We start from the raw sequence: 20,364 nt of genomic DNA, 5'->3' as shown, positions 1-20,364 counted from the left end.
TCCAAGAATGGACCTGGCTCAAACTCCAAAATGACCACTGGACAGTGGTCAGCCAGTCAGTTGCTTCAGGATTTGATGCAGGGGACTCTGGTTAGCTATTTTTCACGCGTAGTAAACAGGGAGTTCCTTCTTGAACCAGTTGAAGCAAGGCAAAGTCCTTTTTGTGGAGAAGCCCAAGTGTGGAGCTGGTGCAGTCCCTCGGGAGTGCAGTGTCCATGTGAAGGTTAAGAGTCCAGCAGGGCAGTTCCTCTTCTGATGTTGTTCCTTGTAGGGATCTGAGGTGTTGGTGCAGCTCTGCCAAATGTATCCTTGCTCCTGGGGTGAAAAACAAGAGGGGCAACTGTCCAATCACAGGCAGGCCATCACCCTCTTGAAGGACCACTTCCTGGGAAGTGTGGCAAAAATCAATCCCAGGGAGCAACATTCTTTAAAAATCCAAATTGATTGAAACTGAATTTTTGAGGTAAGGACTGGCTAAGTCCACCCACTGGTGTGGCTATAAATCTTGAACACACGCATTTCCTGCCCTCTCCTAATCTAATCAAGAGGGCACTTGGTTTTCTGGGTTTGCAGGAAATGTGGGCAGTCCTGAGCTTCTCCAAATGACCTTCCCTCCTTTGAAGTTCAGTTTGTCTGCTCTCCTACCATCATGTTTTCCCCATCTGCTGCGGCAGATCTCCTCCCACAGGCACATTTGTTGTCTTCAGGCCAGGCCACTTTACTCCTCATAAAAGCAGCCTGACCAGGCTGCCAGAGGTTGGCCAATCAGAGAAGGGCACTACAGAGTTGAAGTTGGCAATTTGCAGGTAGAGTTCTAAAAACTCTTTCCCTGAACTAGTTTTATTAAATTCAACAATGGCAAGTTGTTGTATTTATTATACAAATCAATTTGATACCAAACTTCAAATATCTAGCTCATATTGGGACTTTATTTATTAAAATAAAGTCCCCCCATTTTAGCCTATGGAGCCCTTTCACTACAGTGAGGAAAAAATGAATGTGGCTATTTTTCCTCACCAGGGTTTATTAAACACTTTTTATAAGGTCCTTGCTTATAGTTACATAGCACCTAGCTCTACGGGCACTTAGGGCACTCCTTAGGAGTGACATATTTGTAAAAGTAAGGCAGTTAAAGACTGTGGAAATACTTTTAATTCCAAAGTCGAATTTGCATGTAACTTTAGTTTAAAAGTAGCCAGCAAGACAGGCCTGCTTTTAAAATGACACAGGGCAGCTGGGGGTCCCTCATCCCACATGCCCTATCATATACTAGGGACTTGTTGATACTGACAATTATAATTAGCCTAAATTGCATATCCACTTTATACAGAGCACTGGCCCTGGGACTAGTAAGTAGTACCCAGTACACAGCCAAGAGTCAGTAACCACCAGTATCTGTCCAAAACGTTTGAGGGTGACCAGGGCAAAAGAGGAATTTCCTACAGAAGATTGATGAGCAAATTGGTCCCAGTCTTCCCTTAGTCCTTAGAGCAGTTTTGAGCCCAAAAATGTTTGGCCCAGGGTGTAGATTTTGGCTGTCTGGGCACATTTCGCACCACAATCAAGGGTTCAGAAGTGGTGGGACATCACTTGGGGGTTCAGGACATCCTCAGACGGGTCCAGGTGTGGGTTCAAGATGCTGTGTGCCTTTTATGTCCCTTTGTCTCTGAACAGAAGGTCAACAAACTAGTCCTTAGAGTCACTCTGGTAGTCTTGAATTCAAGAGACGATGCAGGGCTCAAACAGCAGGGCTCACCTCTGAGTTTTCAAGGTAGACTCCAGGCTTCAAACTAGTCCTTCCTGGTGCAGCAAAACAGTCCAGAACAGGCCACAGCGGCAGTTAGTCCTCTGAGAGTCCTTCCGCAGGTACAGAAAGTGAACTGAAGAATGGGTGTGAGAGCCCTAATTTTATTCCTAGTGACTTCTTTGAAGTTGAGAGAAGTTTCTAGAGGTTTGTTTTTGAAGTGTTTGAAATTTCCTGACTTCCCTGTCCTGGCTTCCAGCTAGCTGCAGAGACAATGTGAATTTGAAAAGCCCTTTGTGTGAAGGCAGAGCACAGCCCATTTAGTTGCAAGTGGGGCTGTGCGAAGCTCCATCCCCTTATCCTGCAAGTAGATTGCCTATTTAGACACAACTTATCCCTCTCTTGTGTGACTATCTAGGAGGAATTCACAAAGTGTAACTGTCAGTTACACCCAGTCATGTGACCCATGTAAGGATACCAGCACCCAATGGTTATGGGCAGGACAGTTCCAACTTTCTAACAGATGCAATATACAAACTGTTCAATCAAATTAACAATTAATGTTCTGCTCCGAAAAGGGACCAATTCTGTATAAAGATCCAATGACAGCGTGTTTAGTCACTATATTTCAATGTACTAAAGCAACAACCATTTATATATATATTTTTATATATATATATATATATATATATATATATATATATATATGTATATATATATATATATATATATATATGAAGCACACGTAAGCACTCCAGTTCCACTACTTCCACATCAAGGGGACACCTGGGGACACCAAACCCCTGACAGTCAAATATAGCTAGTCATTAACAGTCTAATATAAATATAAAAGCAAGACATTAATAAGTCCATATGATGCCACAAAGGCAATCAAGATATTTTACAATGCATTCCTGCAATTTGTGCAATATATTCTGTCATGGGGGTATATGGTCCATATAGGTGCCCTCTAGGTGTCCTCTGTTGTTGCCTTAATTCATTGAAAATTTGATGAATATATAAAATTGATAATTTTGTGACTAAACATGCTGTCATTGAATTTTATACAGATTTGTTTAGGTCAACAAAAACGAATTTCAGTAGAAATGGAGGGAAACAGGCAAAAGGTTTGGGGAAAGACCACCCTAAGGATGACAGGTCTAACACAAAGCATAATCAGGAAGAGATGAAAATGTTATGAAGTAAACATAAGGCAAGATTTTGCTCCCAAACTAAAAAATGCCCTTGCCAAAAGTATATACCAGATCATTATGGATGATGTTTTCCTCATCAAAAGTGTGACATGCTGTCATTATACAGATGCCCCTGCCATGCTTTGTAACTGTCATATGTGTTATGGTAATTGAGCAAAAACATTAGAAACTTTAAACAGCAGTTCAGGTACCTATAGCCATTGTTGGATCATCTACTACTACATTTCTCACGTAGCTCTCCTGGAATTTTGTGTGAAAACTTTGGTAAGGAATTGCATTTATTTGAGATATTATCATAAATAATTCATAATTATTTGCCATGGGATCCTGAAATAAACAATTTAGCAATGGAGATAACTTGCTCATGAAAAGACTGGTGCATTGTAGCATACTTAGGCCCAGATTTACAACAAAGTGGTGCAGCGCGGTGCTGCACCACTTTTGAAAAACACAGGGATGCACCATGTTTACAGGAATACGGCACACTCCTGTGTTTCCCCCTGTGCCAGTGCTAAATTTAACTGCATGCGCCGACCAAGGCATCCTTGCACTGTAGTGCAAGTGTGTCTGCGTTGAGGGGATAGATTGTTTATATGCAGGAAGGTGTCCTTTCCTGCACATAAACAATCATTCATGGCCTTTTGCTCCTTCTATGTGTGCTGCAGGATGCATCAAAAATTCTGACACTAGTTCCCTAACTACTGCCATGGTGTGCCATATATTAAACATGGTGCACACATGGTGATGTTACTTTTCATAAATCTGCCCCTTAGTATCTCTCAGAAGATGATCATACTAGAATAGAAAATTCGCAACAATCCGGCAGGGTGGCGAACTGAATGGGCCTCCTAGACATCGAGCTTGGCCACACAAAGACTAGGAGTGATATAAGAGTCCGCGGCTGTGGTGCCTGACACTTACTGACCATGCCTACTTTTACCTAGACTGACATCATGCCCCAGGAACATTACTTCTCAGAGATGCGAACATGCCCTCAATGCCACTGTATTGCCAGAAGGAGCAGGGATGATCACCAGGTAGACACTCCGAGTCTCTGAGACTATACATGGGGTTAGATGCAGCAGTGGTGGTGTCTCTGGTAAGTCACATCAGTCATGCCCAACTAGGCCATGCAGGGCCCCACAGAAAGGCCAAAACATGACCTTGCAAAGCCCATGAATCAATGGAAAGCATCAGTAAGCAACCAAACAAAAGCCAGAATGTGGTAAAGGGTACTTTAGAACATACATGGTGCTATTATTTGTTGCAAGAGGGTAGAAGAGTTTCCTTTTCTGACACTTGAAATTTTACAATTGTGATTATTTCTTAGGTGTTTAGGTTCTCATTTTGCTTTAAGACTTTAATAAATATTAAACTAAATTAAATCCTGTTTTTTATTCTTTAGAAATTGTTTAAAGCCGATTTGGGATTTAATCCTCAATATCAAACATGCATCCAATTCCCTACCTTATTTCATCAGTCCCTTAATAGCAGATAGTTCTGACTCTAAAATAACTGAAAATTATTATAGAAATATTACATCTTTAAATGTAACATTCACAAAAGCATTTACTCATTTACAAAGCTTCTTTACCAGCAAATGTGTTTTGTGACGGAACCAATTCAAGTCACTCTGACATGGATTTTAAGATTTCTTTTTTTCCATTCCTGGAAGTGGCTCTAGAAAACTGGTAGAGCAAATCTGGAAGGTGCTGGGAAAAGTCTGAAATTAAACACTGCATACACAAAGTATAGAGCATGCTGCATACTTTGATAAAAATAAAAAATAAAACATCAATCATCTTTAAAAACATCCTTTCGGTTTCTTCTGTGACATTTTAGTTTTAAGCTTCCAAAAGATGGATTTGCTTAAACGTAATATTTGACAGGAAGCATTCTGAACCGAGCACTATAATACAAGGCTAGGAAGCAAAATGTCAGAAAAAGTTTGTGATCATTGATTATAAATGTCAGAAAACATTTATGAACACTAGCTCTTCCTATACGAATGATGCGTCCGCTTTGCTACCGATATGGCCTACGGATGTCCACAGCCTCAAACTGCAATTTCAAACGCTGTGAATGCGACATTAAGAGCTCTTTAACTGAGTACCTTGCAGACACTCCTGTTGTATAATTGATAGTACAATGCTCATAGCTGTTGCACTTTGATCATTAAAATAAGCCTCGAATTATCACATCAGTTATAACACCAGAAGAGAAAATAAGTGTGTTGTTGCTTTGCGACGATGTGGGAAATTATTCCATATCATGTGTGATGATCACCGAGGGGCAGTTATTGCGTCATAGGATATAGTGTTGCGATGGAACAGGAAGTGTGAGAGGCAGATGCATTGTTTTTAGAATTTTACACAATGGCAGCTCCGAATAACTTGCATGTCCCTTAAAAAAAAAAAAAAAAAATCTTTATCAGTTTTTCAGATAAACAGGAAATTACATTCCTCTCACGAGAGGTTTAAAGGAAAGCTGCATTGGAAAGCAAGCGGTTTCAATGCAATGGGTTTCGCCTTTGCTCGAGTGAGAGCTATTAGCGTTGTAAACTCCAAACCAGACTTTTCTTGCCACACAAATTAAAAGAAAAAAAACTCAGCACGACCGCGCTCGGTAAAATGCAGCGCTGCGTGGAAAATAAACAGATAAAGTAGTCCGGAAACCATGCTGAAAACATCGAGCCTCGTATGTTTTTAGTAGTTTACCGGTGCTGTGTAGGTGGGCTAAACACCGGAATGAAAGCAAGCAGATTTTAAAAGGCAAGCCCACAAACCAATGAAAGTGACTGACATGACATGGGTGTGGTTGGAAGCCCAAAGAGAGATTACAGCATGGGACGGAGTGATTTGCGCTCGACCATAAAAAGCCTACCTGGTTGGTATATAGTGGGAAACAGTGCAACAAACTAGGCTCTGTATAGTACTTGCATTAAACAATTCATACACGATACAGACTTGGAAAAGGACGTCAGTCTGTAACTTGATGTTCCATATCTGTTGCGCCGCTGCGCGCGGCACGAGCTGAACATTCGGCTCGGGCCGCGGCACGCGGTCTGTAGACGTGCCGCATCCCCAGCCTGCTGTGCACATTACGAGGCCCCAAATTGGGCATGGGGCCTTGTTCTTTTTTAGCGCAACGCGCTTCCAGGCAGGTCTGACCTCCCCCACTCACCTGTTCTTCTTTTCTTCTTCTTCTCCTGTTGTTTTGTTGTGCCTTCCTTTATGTTTTTTCCTTTTCCCATGTTACCTCTCTCTTCCCAGCATTCCTTGTTCCCTACTCTCTATGGCTCCTAGTCCATTATGTTCCATGCGTTTTTCCCTATCTAAGATGATGTCCTTGTACTTCCTGTTGGTCGCTTCCTGTTTGTTGGTATTTGAGGGCTGTGATTCTTTCTCTCCTTGCGCTGCAACACTTTCTGTTTGGATGGTGTCTTCGCTCATGCTTCCTTGTATTCTATATTGGTTCTCGTCTGTTCCAGTGTTTTTTCCTGTACTTTTGCTCCTGTATTTACCTATTCATTTTGTTCCTGTTTCAGGAACCTATCCTTTTGGAGTTTTTTTCCCCTTTTCAGTTTTTTTTTCCATCTGGCACTACTTCTGACGGACATGGCCTGCTCTTGGCGTATCCATTCCCTGCAGCACCGTGGCTACCAGAAAGAGTCGCCCCTACCTGGGCCAAGGCCGAACAGTCAGGAAACAAGATCCTCGCCACTCGTTCTGCGGACTCCAGGTTAAAGCAGCACGTAAGTCGTGACAATATCAGAATCAAATGTTAAGAGGTAATCTCTAAGCGGTTGCCAGATGTCCTTTGGTCTAGATATTATAAACTGTAAGGAGGCATAATGTCCACTTGTGGTATCAAAGTATGTCATATCCCAGAGTCAGGCGGCAATGGTTAGTGAATAAAGATAATACACTGTTCCAGTTGACGAAGGAAAGGATACTAAGCAGGGTGTCCTAATCTTTAGGAGCAAAAACCTCACACACCAAACAGGGTGTCATGCTTCATCATCGGAGTTGCTCCTCGTTAGACTGGCACTGCAATGTCTGACGGGCACCACCCCAAACGGGGGGGCTCATTGCCGGAGATCTTAATAGATGATGCCACAACCCTACATAAGAGCGTGACGGGAGGAGATTTAAAAAAAAAGGTGAAAAAGATTTAAGTAAGATTGACTCTCTGAATCCAGAAAAAATGATCTGTTTAATAGTCTGCACGGAGATCAGAGGCCAAGATTAAAAATAGTGAGAGTGAAACAGAGATAATGGTCAATCACTCTATGATAAAAAAGAGAGGAGAGGGCGAGGGATTTCTAAGCCATCCCTCGTCAGGGTCAACATGTTTCGCGTCGCTAGTGGCCCAGATGGGTCCGGTGACGCTTCTTCAGGACCAATTAGCTCTATGTATCTCCTAATCATAAATACCATGGATAATTACACACTGAAATTGCCAGTACAAGAGTATCCAGTCACTTACACTAGTATGTGGAGGAAATACTATTCCTATCTGTCGCCCTGTAATACAGAAGTTAAAACAGGTGAAGTATCAATAGATATATATATAGTGACATATTCATCATCATCAAAAAAAGGGAAAGGATGGTAACTGATCAACGGTGGGGGCACAGTGACAGTGGTAACACGTGGCTGTGCAGGTGCATGCACAAAAGTAAGGGCCAGCTTACCATCCCCGTTTGAGGAACGTGCTACATGGGAAAACTCGGACCAGTCATTAGGATCAAAACTTGTCTGGAGTGAAAGTGTAAAAAATTGTGAAATGTAAAAATACACCAATTAGTAACAGGTATGTTCTACATGTATAAAGTACCCAACATCCATGTAAAAACGAGACACACATACTAGAAATGTCGCTGTAAACACATATTGAGGTTCTACATAACAGACAGCTAGTGAGCAGAGAACAGGGTCCGTCACTTAGAAGTGACCCTCAAGAGGAATCCAGTTAGACAAGAGTATAGCTATCATACTCAAAAAACTACACAAAATAAGGTAACAGGTGTCCTAAAAACAGGGCTCAATAAAAACCAGTGCTCGGCCAGCTCGAGTCTGAGTAACGGAGCGTTATGTTGCTAGGACAAAACGGAGTAGGTAAAGAGGAGCTCTTACTAGTTGTGGGTGCTCCTGGCTGCGAGCAACCTACCCGGGTCCGAGTCTCCCGTCAGGATGGGGAGGCGCGGGGAAGCCTGGTTAAGAGGGCGCCAGAGCCGGAAGTCGGACTTACGAGACTCGGAAAAGTAAACGAGTCATGTGGTACTTCGGGATATGTAATAAAGAGTGAAAACAGACTTGCGTATCGGAGCCCCAGAATAATGAACATCAAAAACGGACTCATAGAGTAGGATTTACGAGACTCAGGAAAGTAGACGAGTCACGTAGTACGTCAGGATTTGTGCGGAAAAGTGAAAACAGACTCGCATATCGGAGTCCTAGAATAATAGACATCAAAAACGGACTCTAAGAGTAGTAGAGAGTCAAAAGTAATCATCACTGATACGATTACATGGAGAAGGGAAAGGTCTAGTCGACCTCATCTCAATCAAAGGGCAATGTCAACAAAGATTAACAAAAAACTGTCAATGAAATGCAGGGAGAGGTATAGTCAACCTCATCTCAATCAGAGGACAATGTCAACAAAGATTAGCAAAAAATGTCAATAAAATACAGATGGGTGGAAGAAGTAGAAATAGACAACTTAATGAAACTAAGAAGGGGGGCTTCAAGCTAATGGACAAAGCTGGTCCAAGGGATGTCATCATTAAGACCACTGATGTGAGTGCGCAATTTAAACACCCAACGTTGTTCTAACTCAAAAAGAGAATTGGTATTAATATGTGAGTTGGTTTGGAGAACGACCCACCACATGTCGTCTGGTCTGTGTTTGACCTCCAGAAAGTGCATGCTCAATTTTGTGGAAGCGCGGCCACATCTAATGTTGCTGCGATGTTCATTGATGCGTAGTTTAACTGCGCGTGTGGTCATCCCCACATATTGTAGTCCGCAGGGGCAGGTGATCAGATATATGCAATTGCGAGTGTTACAATTGGTGTGTTTAAGGAGGTTCCAAGTGCCTATTGGTTCAAGGACCAGGGACTTAAGTCGTTTTGTCAGGCTGCATACATTACAGTTATCGCACAGGAAATGCCCGGTGATCGGAGGGATATCCCACATGGACGACTGTCTGGGTGGGCGAGAGATCGAGGGAGATCTCGTATGGACCAATAGATCTTTGATATTAGTGGTACGTTTGAATGCAAAGAGAGGTTTAGGGATCTGCAGACCTCCACTGCATAAAATGGGCCACCTCTTATTGACCACTTTTTTGATAGAATTAGACAAAGGGGTAAAGGTGGACACACAAGTGAGTTTGGTGTCGGCCGTGCGTGGAGTACTAGAAAGTAACGTATCTCGATTGCAAAATTTGGCGCGCTTAAAAGCTGCCCTCACCACCATATTGGGGTAATGGCGGTTCTCAAGTTTAACAGACAGGTCGTTGGCTTGAGAGATAAACGTATGCATATTGCTACTATTACTCCATAGCCTAAGGAATTGTCCATATGGTAGGTTGTCTCTCAATGCTCTTGAATGGTGACTTTCGTATAACAAGAGACTATTGCGGTCAGTAGTTTTATGGTACGTGCTCGTATGTAACTGGCCGTCCTCAATCTTGATCAGTAAGTCCAAGAAAGGTATCTCAGTACTAGATACTGAAGATGTAAAGTTCAGAAAAGGGTCCAAAGTATTGACCCAGACAGTAAATTGATTAACCTCGGTAAGAGTCCCTTGCCACACTATTAAAATGTCGTCGATATATCTGCGCCAGAGTTTGATATTATCAAAAAATTTATTGCTGGGTGGCAAGATGTATCGTGACTCAAAATCGAACATGTAGAGACAAGCGAGGCTCGGAGCGAAAGTACTACCCATCGAAGTCCCTCGAATTTGGTGAAACAGGAGGTCCTCAAACTGAAAGAAGTTTTCTTTCATAGCTAATGCAGCACAGTGCATAATAAAATGTGTGGGAGTGGTGAGCGGTAAATCAGTAGACAGAAGGGCAGATTCGACTACCTTCAATGTAGCCTCTTGGGGGATATTTGTATATAAAGCCTCAACGTCCAAGGTGATCAAGGCATGAACATGAGCATTGGCATTGATGGACTCAATCAGGTTAAGGACATCCTTGGTGTCTTTTAAGTAAGTGGCAGATGCCTGTACTATTGGTTGTAAAAAATGGTCACAAAAAGTGGGCAAAGGTTCAAGGACGGAACCTATCCCAGATACTATCGGGCGACCAGGTGGAGGTACTCTGCCTTTATGAATCTTGGGGAGGCAGTAAAAGTAGGGGATGCGAGGATTGACAGTATCCAAGAACTCAGCTTCTTTGCGTGAGATCCATGAGTTAGCAAGGGCCTCCTCTATCATCCCACGTATTTCAATTTGGAGTCGTTCCCTTGGCTACGGGTCACTATTTGCGGTTCCTCCTGGGCCCAATGTACCCTTCTGCCTCTTCCTCTCCTTCTGCCTCTTCCCCTGCCCCAGCCGTGGCCTAAAAAAGGCAGGTATGGTTACATAGGGCGTGGTTGGTAAAAGGGGAAGGGCTGTTGCCATCCAAGCGGTTGTCCCGGTGGATATTGGGGGTATTGCTAGAAAGGATGTGTCCCATCATAATCCGTACTCCATCCATCAGATGAAGAGCTGTTACTATATTTATGGGGTTTCTTCATTGAAGAGGAAGATTCATCTGAGGAGAGTGAATGTGTCTCGGCAGAGAAGTCATCTGTGATATAAGGGTAGACTTTCTCTCTGCTAAATTTGGAGATGTCCTTCTGTAATTTCGAAATCTTCTGCTGGGTTAGGAATTCCCTGGTCTCATTGAGTTCGGAGTTAATTTCAGCCAGACGACTCTTAAAAGCAGCAAGTGAGATCGTGGTTTTGAGAGTACCTTCCATAAGGTTAATCTGTACCAGGATAGAGTCTGCTAGTCGTTTGGATTTATTGATAATGAGAACGAGCCAATCCCTAGTGCATTTCCAGGCAATCTGGGCCCAGTCTTTTCTGAAGGCCAGATCCTGGAGGAAGATCCTCGGTATGTTTGATACAAGGAGTCCATTGGGAGCGATATTTGCTCTCAAATATTCAGTCATTATGGTCCCATGTAAGACGGTTTTGATAAGGTCACGTTTAAGACTGGATAATTTGTCCCACTCTTCTTTGGATGGGCCAGAAGGTCCAGCACCATCATTTCCTAGAATGGATGGGGTCTGTAAAATTGCAGAAACTATGTCGTCATCGAAACTAAGCCCTTGGAAATTATCCATCGTGAAAGGCTGGGAGAGAAGAAAGAAAAATCCCACAGCTGTACAGCTGTGCTAGTAGATCAATAAACAAAGGGATAGGGAGGATTATTGGTCCAGTGTATAGCCTCCCAGTAGCTACGTAAATAAAGATTGAGATGAGGTCGACTAGACCTTTCCCTTCTCCATGTAATCGTATCAGTGATGATTACTTTTGACTCTCTACTACTCTTAGAGTCCATTTTTTATGTCTAATATTCTAGGACTCCGATATGCGAGTCTGTTTTCACTTTTCAGCACAAATCCTGACGTACTACGTGACTCGTCTCCTTTCCCGAGTCTCGTAAATCCTACTCTATGAGTCAGTTTTTGATGTTCATTATTCTGGGGCTCCGATACGCGAGTCTGTTTTCACTCTTTATTACATATCCCGAAGTACCACGTGACTAGTTTACTTTTCCGAGTCTCGTAAGTCCGACTTCCGGCTCTGGCGCCCTCTTAACCAGGCTTCGCAGCACCTCCCCATCCTGACGGGAGACGCGGACCCGGGTAGGTTGCTCGCAGCCAGGAGCACCCACAACTAGTAAGTGCTCCTCTTTACCTACTCCGTTTTGTCCTGGCAACATAACGCTCCGTTACTCAGACTCGAGCTGGCCGAGCATTGGTTTTTATTGAGCCCCGTTTTTAGGACACCTGTTACCTTATTTTGTGTCGTTTTTTTAGTATGATAGCTATACTCTTGTCTAACTGGATTCCTCTTGAGGGTCACTTCTAAGTGACGGACCCTGTTCTCTGCTCACTAGCTGTCTGTTATGTAGAACCTCAATATGTGTTTACAGCAACATTTCTAGTATGTGTGTCTTGTTTTTACATGGATGTTGGGTACTTTATAAATGTAGAACATACCTGTTACTAATTGGTGTTTTTTTACATTTCACCATTTTTTACACTTTCAATCCAGACAAGTTTTGATCCTGATGACTGGTCCGAGTTTTCCCATGTAGTGCGTTCCTCAAACGGGGATGGTAAGCTTGTCCTTACTTTTGTGCATGCACCTGCACAGCCACGTGTTACCACTGTCACTGTGCCCCCACCGTTGGTCAGTTACCATCCTTTCCCTTTTTTTGATGATGATGAATATGTCACTATATATATATCTATTGATACTTCACCTGTTTTAACTTCTGTATTACAGGGCGACAGATAGGAATAGTATTTCCTCCACATACTAGTGTAAGTGACTGGCTACTCTTGTACTGACAATTTCAGTGTGTAATTATCCATGGTATTTATGATTAGGAGATACATGTAGCTAATTGGTCCTGAAGAAGCGTCACCGGACCCATCTGGGCCACTAGCGACGCAAAACAGGTTGACCCTGACAAGGGATGGCTTGGAAATCCCTCGCCCTCTCCTCTCTTTTTTATCATAGAGTGATTGACCATTATCTCTGTTTCACTCTCACTATTTTTAATCATCTTGGCCTCTGATCTCCGTGCAGACTATTAAACAGATCATTTTTTCTGGATTCAGAGAGTCAATCTTAAATCTTTTTCACCTTTTTTTTTTTTTGATCTCCTCCCCTCACGCTCTTATGTAGGGTTGTGGCATCATCTATTAAGATCTCCGGCAATGAGCCCCCCCCGTTTGGGGTGGTGCCCGTCAGACACTGCAGTGCCAGTCTGACTAGGAGCAACTCCGATGATGAAGCATGACACCCTGTTGGGTGTGTGAGGTTTTTGCTCCTAAAGATTAGGACTCCCTGCTTAGTATCCTTTTCTTCGTCAACTGGAACAGTGTATTATCTTTATTTACGTAGCTACTGGGAGGCTATACACTGGACCAATAATCCTCCCTATCCCTTTGTTTATTGAGGCAATAGTTAGTGGTCTGCTTCTGTCCCAGTGAAGAGCTATTTGCCATTTAGCTTGCAGTAGCGTAATTGCGGTAAGGTGCTGCTGGCCGGGGAATAGAGGTTTAACACAATCTAGTAGGGCCATTAGAGGGTCAGGGTCAAGAATCTAACTGGTCATGATTGATACCTTGGGAAAACAACTCTCCCCAATATGATTACATCACAGCACAATTCAATGACAGATGTGTAAAATCAGTTTCGTCCATTTTACATTTAGGGCAGTGATGTGTTTAAGTGGGGTGAAGTTCAGCCTGAGCCTTCAGTCTTGACTAAGCACGGGTTTTAGTGTGGTCAAGTTCAGCCTAAACCTTAAGTGTTGAATAAGTATGGTGTGAATATTTATAATTAAGTAACTCGTGTCAGTGGTTATTGGAGTCCAGTTTAGTTTGCATACACCAGTAATACCAGGTTTCATCCAGAATGGAGTGTCCCAAATCATATCCCCGAGCAGCTCTAGTTTTGTCTGCTCCTGTAGGGTGCAGTTGCATAGAAGTGTGGTAAAGTTGGGATGCAAACCTAGTACAATCTGGTTTGGATATTACAAGCTAGGGGGGGAAAATAAACAGTTTCCTCAAGAATGGTGCCATACAGGGTGCTGTGCAAGCGTTAGAGAAAAAAAATGGCCAAATGTGTTTGATCCCCCCTCTGCCAGTGTGGTACTAGGATTCAGATTACCATTAACAAACAAATCACCCACCATGCAGGGTTAGTGTGAGGCTTGTGAGCATTGCACTAAGCATTCCTGGATGAGCGATAGCCACAGGTTGTTGGAGAGGGGTATGTGAGGAGAAGTTAAAGCCCCCTAGCCCAGATATCATCAGAACTTCGACCAGGGCCAACATGTGGTGGGTAGGGTTTTTAAGTTAAGGGTTTTCCCTTAGGTTAGCTGTTCAGAATGTTTCAAGACTCTTATCGAAACGTATGTCGGAAATGGGGTCTTTGGTTGGCAGTCAGGTTACCCCCTGTCCAAGCAAGGACCCTCACTCTAGTCAGGGTAAAAAAGAATCACCCTCAGCTAACCCCTGCTTACCCCCTTGGTAGCTTGGCACAATCAGTAGGCTTACCTTCAGAATTCTAGGTATAAAGTATTTGTACCAACACACAGAGTAACTTAATGAAAACACTACAAAATGACACAACACAGGTTTAGAAGAATAGACAATATTTATCTAAACAAAACAAGACCAAAACGACAAAAATCCACAATACACAAGTGAAGTTTTCAATTAAAAAGCAAAAATAGTCTTCATGTAGCTTTAAACACACTAACACTGTTAGCGTGAAAATGTACCAAGGGTGCGTAAAACATAACTCCGCACGGGCGAGTGTGCGTCAAAAAGGGCTTGCGATGCGTCAATTTCACGAGTGGGACCTTGCGTCATTTCTTCTTTCATCGGGTTGGGCGTGTCCTTTCTTCTCTCTGCAGGAGAGTGATGCATCGATCCGGTCAGCACTCTTGGGTCTGGGCAGGCCTTGCATTGTTTTTACATGCCCAGCGGTACGTGCGTCGGAAATCCAGCCACACGATGCTCTGAAAACCACACAGTGCGGGTTGCGATCACACCAGCCTCCGTCAGCGATGCTGCACATCATTTCTCCAGCTCCGTGCGGTGATTCTTTGATCGTGTTGTAGGCGAGCGTCGATTTTCAGCCGTGAAGCTGGTGGTGTGTCGATTTTTTTGCCGCAGATCAGAGTTGCGTCGTTCTTTTCCCCGCACAGCGTTCTGTGCGTGGATTTCTTCCTCTTATGCTGCCAGCTTCTTCTTTCAGGGTCCCAGGAACTGGATGGGCACCACAGGGCAGAGTAGGAGTCTCTCCAGAGACTCCAGATGCTGGCAGAGAGAGGTCTTTGCTGTCCCTGAGACTTCAAACAACAGGAGGCAAGCTCTAAATTAAGCCCTTGGAGATCTTCACAAGATAGAAGGCACACAAAGTCCAGTCTTTGCCCTCTTACTCTGGCAGAAGTAGCAACTGCAGGATAGCTCCACAAAGCACAGTCACAGGCAGGGCAGCTCTTCTTCCTCAGCTCTTCAGCTCTTCTCCAGGCAGAGGTTCCTCTTGGTTTCCAGAAGTGTTCTAAAGTCTGTGGTTTTGGGTGCCCTTCTTATACCCATTTTGCCCTTTGAAGTAGGCTTACTTCAAAGGAAAGTCTCTCTTGTTTGTGAAATCCTGCCTTGCCCAGGCCAGACCCCAGACACACACCAGGGATTTGGAGACTGCATTGTGTGAGGGCAGGCCAGCCCTTTCAGGTATGAGTGACCACTCCTCCCCTCCCTCCTAGCACAGATGGCTCATCAGGAAATGCAGACTACACCCCAGCTCCCTTTGTGTCACTGTCTAGTGAGAGATGAAACCAGCCTAACTGTCAAACTGACCCAGACAGGGAATCCACAAACAGGCAGAGTCACAGAAATGTTTTAAGCAAGAAAATGCTCACTTTCTAGGAGTGGCATTTTCAAACACACAGTCTTAAAATCAACTTCACCAAAAGATGAATTTTTAAATTGTGAGCTCAGAGACCCCAAACTCCACATGTCTATCCGCTCCCAAAGGGAATCTATACTTTAATCATATTTAAAGGTAGCCCCATGTTAACCTATGAGAGGGACAAGCCTTGCAACAGTGAAAAATGAATTTAGCAGTATTTCACTGTCAGGACATATAAAACACATTACTATATGTCCTACCTTAACCATACACTTTACCCTGCCCTTAGGGCTACCTAGGGCCTACCTTAGGAGTGCCTTACATGTAAGAAAAGGGAAGGTTTAGGCCTAGCAAGTGGGTACACTTGCCAAGTCGAATTCACAGTTAAACACTGCACACACAGACACTGCAGTGGCAGGGCTGAGGCATGATTACAGAGCTACGTACGTGGGTGGCACAACCAGTGCTGCAGGCCCACTAGTAGCAATTGATTTACAGACCCTGGGCACCTCTAGTGCACTGTACTAGGGACTTACTAATAAATTAAATATGCCAATCATGGATAAGACAATTAAATACACATTTTGTAAAGGAGCACTTGCACTTTAGCACTGGTTAGCAGTGGTAAAGTGCCCAGAGTAACAAAAACAGCAAAATCAGAATCAGCACACATCAACAACCTGGGAAACAGAGGCAAAAAGTAAAGGGAGACCACGCCAAGGATGAAAAGTCTAACAACATATATAGCTAAAATTGATTCACCAAAATATCTTGTTTTATCCAAATTAATAGCATCATGGTTGCATTTAACAATGCGCAAAATGTTTTGTCAGAATGTGGGTTGTTCTCAATGGGTCATCCCTTGCATTTGCCTAGTTCCTTGCCTTATTGCAATGCATGTTGTTGTACTTAAAAAACAAGTTCAAACTCCACTTATTTGCACATGAAGGAATAGTATGTGTAAGTGTTTTTATATCTATTTATATCTTTCACATATGCGTGTGTGTATGTACATATTGTACATGTCTGTTCATTTACACTGTATATATTTGAATAGGTAGGTTTAACTCATATTTTAACAAGTATTGTCAGTGGTGTTTATAAATGACTATAACTGCCATGGTACCCTGTTTTTGTCTCTGGAAAACAATAGTGCAATGTGATGCCGCCCAACCTCCTTTTTCTTCCATAAATGCACATGCGTCAAAGTGTTATGTATTTGTCAATCTCCATTTCAAGCTATGTATTAAAATATAATTTGATGTCTTGATCTAGTATGTTGTAACCTTTTTTCACTCTATTGAATTGATATAAATGCTTACATAAGTCACAGTTTGTTGATTTTCAATCATGCTCTGTGGCATACTGAATATAAGTATCATTAATACACACTTTTCTTTGCAGTGTTCATAGAATGACCAATGCCATTAATTCTAAGCAAGTTCTACTATAGTATTTTATTTTAGCCTGCTAGGCCTTGGGATGGTTTAGTTCTCATTTCTCATTACTACTGTGATGGGTGTCTGGCACATGTAATATACACTCGCTAAGTAAAATGCTGCATTTCAGGACACCTCTTCAACATTATTACTGAGTTTGCATCTGTGTAAATTAACCTGCATATGTAAATTATCAAAAATCACACAAAGGCCTAATAATTTCATTAATCATAATTTTTACTTTTAGGTTGCTTCATTTGTAGTTGAAAACACATTTGAGGGACATCCAGACTTGTAATTTCATATTCTTTGTAATTCATTTTAGGTCTGCCATCCAGGGCCAGTGGACCACCATCTGCAACTGAAGACACCTCCAACTCCAGACAAGGATCAATCCTTCAATGAAGACACCACTTCTGCAAGTCAGAATGATGTGAGCTGCCTGGTCCATCTCGTCTGTCTGGGCAGACAGCACCAGTGAGTCTCACTCAGCCCACACCAACGCCTCCTACTCCAGCTACAACAACACCTCAGCCAATGGATACCTCCACTTCCTGTGTCCAAAGGAACATCACACAAATATTGTGCCCACCAGTTCTGGCTGCTGTTGAGCCACCACCACCATCACCTCCAGTTCTGCCAGGACCCAGTGGGATGGGGCACACAGCCTCAAGGGCATACAGAGTAGTGGGGTTAGAAGTCATGGGAGGGAAACAGTGGTACTGTAAAGTGAGGCCACTGGGATAACTGTCACCCAGACCACCATTGATCAAGTCTTGGGAGCACTTTAGCTGTCTCAAGACATGATGGCCCAGGTCCTTACAGAGCTCTGTGACATGAAGAAGGTGCAGAGGGAGCATGATGTAGGGATGCAGAATCACAACTCAGAATTGTGCTCCCTGACTGGGGTTTGATATTTACAATCATTTGTGCAGGACTTTTCCAATACAATTTACCCCTGTCTATAGTCCTTTCACATCAGGACAAATTAAACCTTCCTCAGTCATAGGCAGAGAGGTACTTCCACAACAGGAAATTGCTACACCTACCCCAGTCCCTGCAACTGCGACCCCAACCCTCAGGAGAGGACCTTCTTTCAGACCACCACAAGAGGATGGCAAAACCACCACCACCACCTCCAAGAGATGCCAAACCTAATTTCCTCCAGTGAGTGTCTACCATTCACTCTGTGAACTATTTCATAGACACTTTTACCTTTTTCATAGACAGTTGTATTTCGTACACTGACCTTCAAAATGTTTTATCTCATCATAAATAGTTTAATCAACCATGATGGTCTTCATTTCCTTTTCTTTTGATTTTATGTCTCAAACTATTTTTGGTTAATTAGTGTTAATAAAATAATTTCACATAACACAATGTCAAATACTGGTGTATTTATTGTGGTATTTCCTTTTTATGTCTTCCTTCCACCATCATTTAAAAAAAATATTAAACAATACGTTTTAAACAAAAATAAGATATAACAAGTAGGTTATGTGTTTCCCATTTCTAAAAAAAAAACTTTAAAAAAACTGAAATCTTAATGTATTGGTGTCATATATTTGTAAGTAACAAACCTTTGTCCAAATTTTGGATAATTTTTACAACCCATGCATAATACAAATAGTCTGTGCCATTCAGAATTTGACACTCCAAGACCCTGAAACTATAGAAGAAGGGCAAATAATCCAAATAAACATAATGAATAGGAAAACTATTATGGATTCCTGCCTCACATTAGGAATTCCACACTAATTGCACCAATAGTCAAAATTATCGCATTACTACATTTTGTGGCCATAGGGTCATTGCAATACACTTTGGCAGTATCTCGAGGCATGTCAGAATCAACCTTCAGTGGTGTGCTACAAAATGTTAATTCTACAGTGTTGAGACACATCAACAGCTTCAGTCACTTCACACAAAATGAAGACTTAGCCAATGTGAAGGGAAAACAGTATGCTATGGCTTGACATATGCACATGGTTAGAGCAAGTTAAGCGGCACTTATTGCCTTGGTAGCAAAATCCAACAGAAAACAGGTCTAATACAATCTCAAGAACGTCTATTCAATCACTATGCAAGTTGTCTTTCTAAAAGATCTGCACATCATAGTGTGTGTCTGTCTGTCAAAAGATCAATGAAAACAAAGAGGGAGAAGGAGGTTGTCGGGCTAGATCTATCCTCCTTATAGCCTATATAACATTAAAAAAGAGGTCCAGCTAAAAGAACTACCACAGGATAGACAGGTAAAAGGGCTGCGGAAGTAGGGGATGTAATGTAGGGCAGGTATATTACATCTCCCACTTCCGCAGCCCTTTTAAATCATACCACATCCAAGAGATCTATTAAATCATTAGAATTACTAGGAGACAGGTATTTTAACTCACCCAAGACCCGACCACTCCTATCCCTCCTGTGATTCACACTGATGAGACTACATCAGGGCTCCAACACATCCCATAGGGCATAGCACGCCCCGCTCCATAGCGGAACAGGAAGAAACCCAATGATAAAGCATGTCACCATGGGGTAACCCAGGTGGGTGAGGCTTTTTCTAATAGGAAAATCCTTTTTCCTATCCATCCTGTGGTAGTTCTTTTAGCTGGGCCTCTTTTGTAATGTTAGTGTCCAAGGATCAAACCATGTTCTCATTGTATTTTCCAACAGCAATATCACACTGCAAATGTCACAACTTTGAAATGTATAAATGAATGACATGGTGAAGGATCCTAAAACAGAATAACAAGGGAAACTTAATGACTTCACATAACAATTTGACTCAAATGAGACATTTGGAGGACACATATACTTAGCACAAGGCATGATAATCTATGGCAATAAACAGAATAGTCAATGTATGGAAACTGACTAACAAATATCTTTGCCCTGGACTTTCTTGAACCAACCATTACTACTAATATATAATCAAAGACTCATATATTCACTATGTTACAAGTTGTCCTGACATTTGATGTTACAATATATATAAAGGTAAACTTACACTCAGGTTAAGAAGTTGTCAATAACATCTTGACACATGTCAATTTCTGCCTCTTCACTCCTGTCATCTTCATTTGCCATGTCAACATCCTCACCTGCAACATGCATGAGACAACTGTGATTTGGCACACCCTATTGGGTGAGCAGAGGAGGGCTCCACCGGTCATGTCAAGACATTTAAATCTGAACTTCAGGAGCCCAAAAGCCTGCTCCACCGGCCTCCGTGTTGTTCCATCGGCCTCATTGAAGCAGACTTTCCCTGGTGTTGTTGGATTCCTCAGTGGTGGGTATAACCA

Source organism: Pleurodeles waltl, chromosome 1_1 (assembly GCF_031143425.1).
Source record: "Pleurodeles waltl isolate 20211129_DDA chromosome 1_1, aPleWal1.hap1.20221129, whole genome shotgun sequence".
Taxonomy (NCBI): Eukaryota; Metazoa; Chordata; class Amphibia; order Caudata; family Salamandridae; genus Pleurodeles; species Pleurodeles waltl.
Note: the sequence above shows the minus strand (reverse complement) of the source record.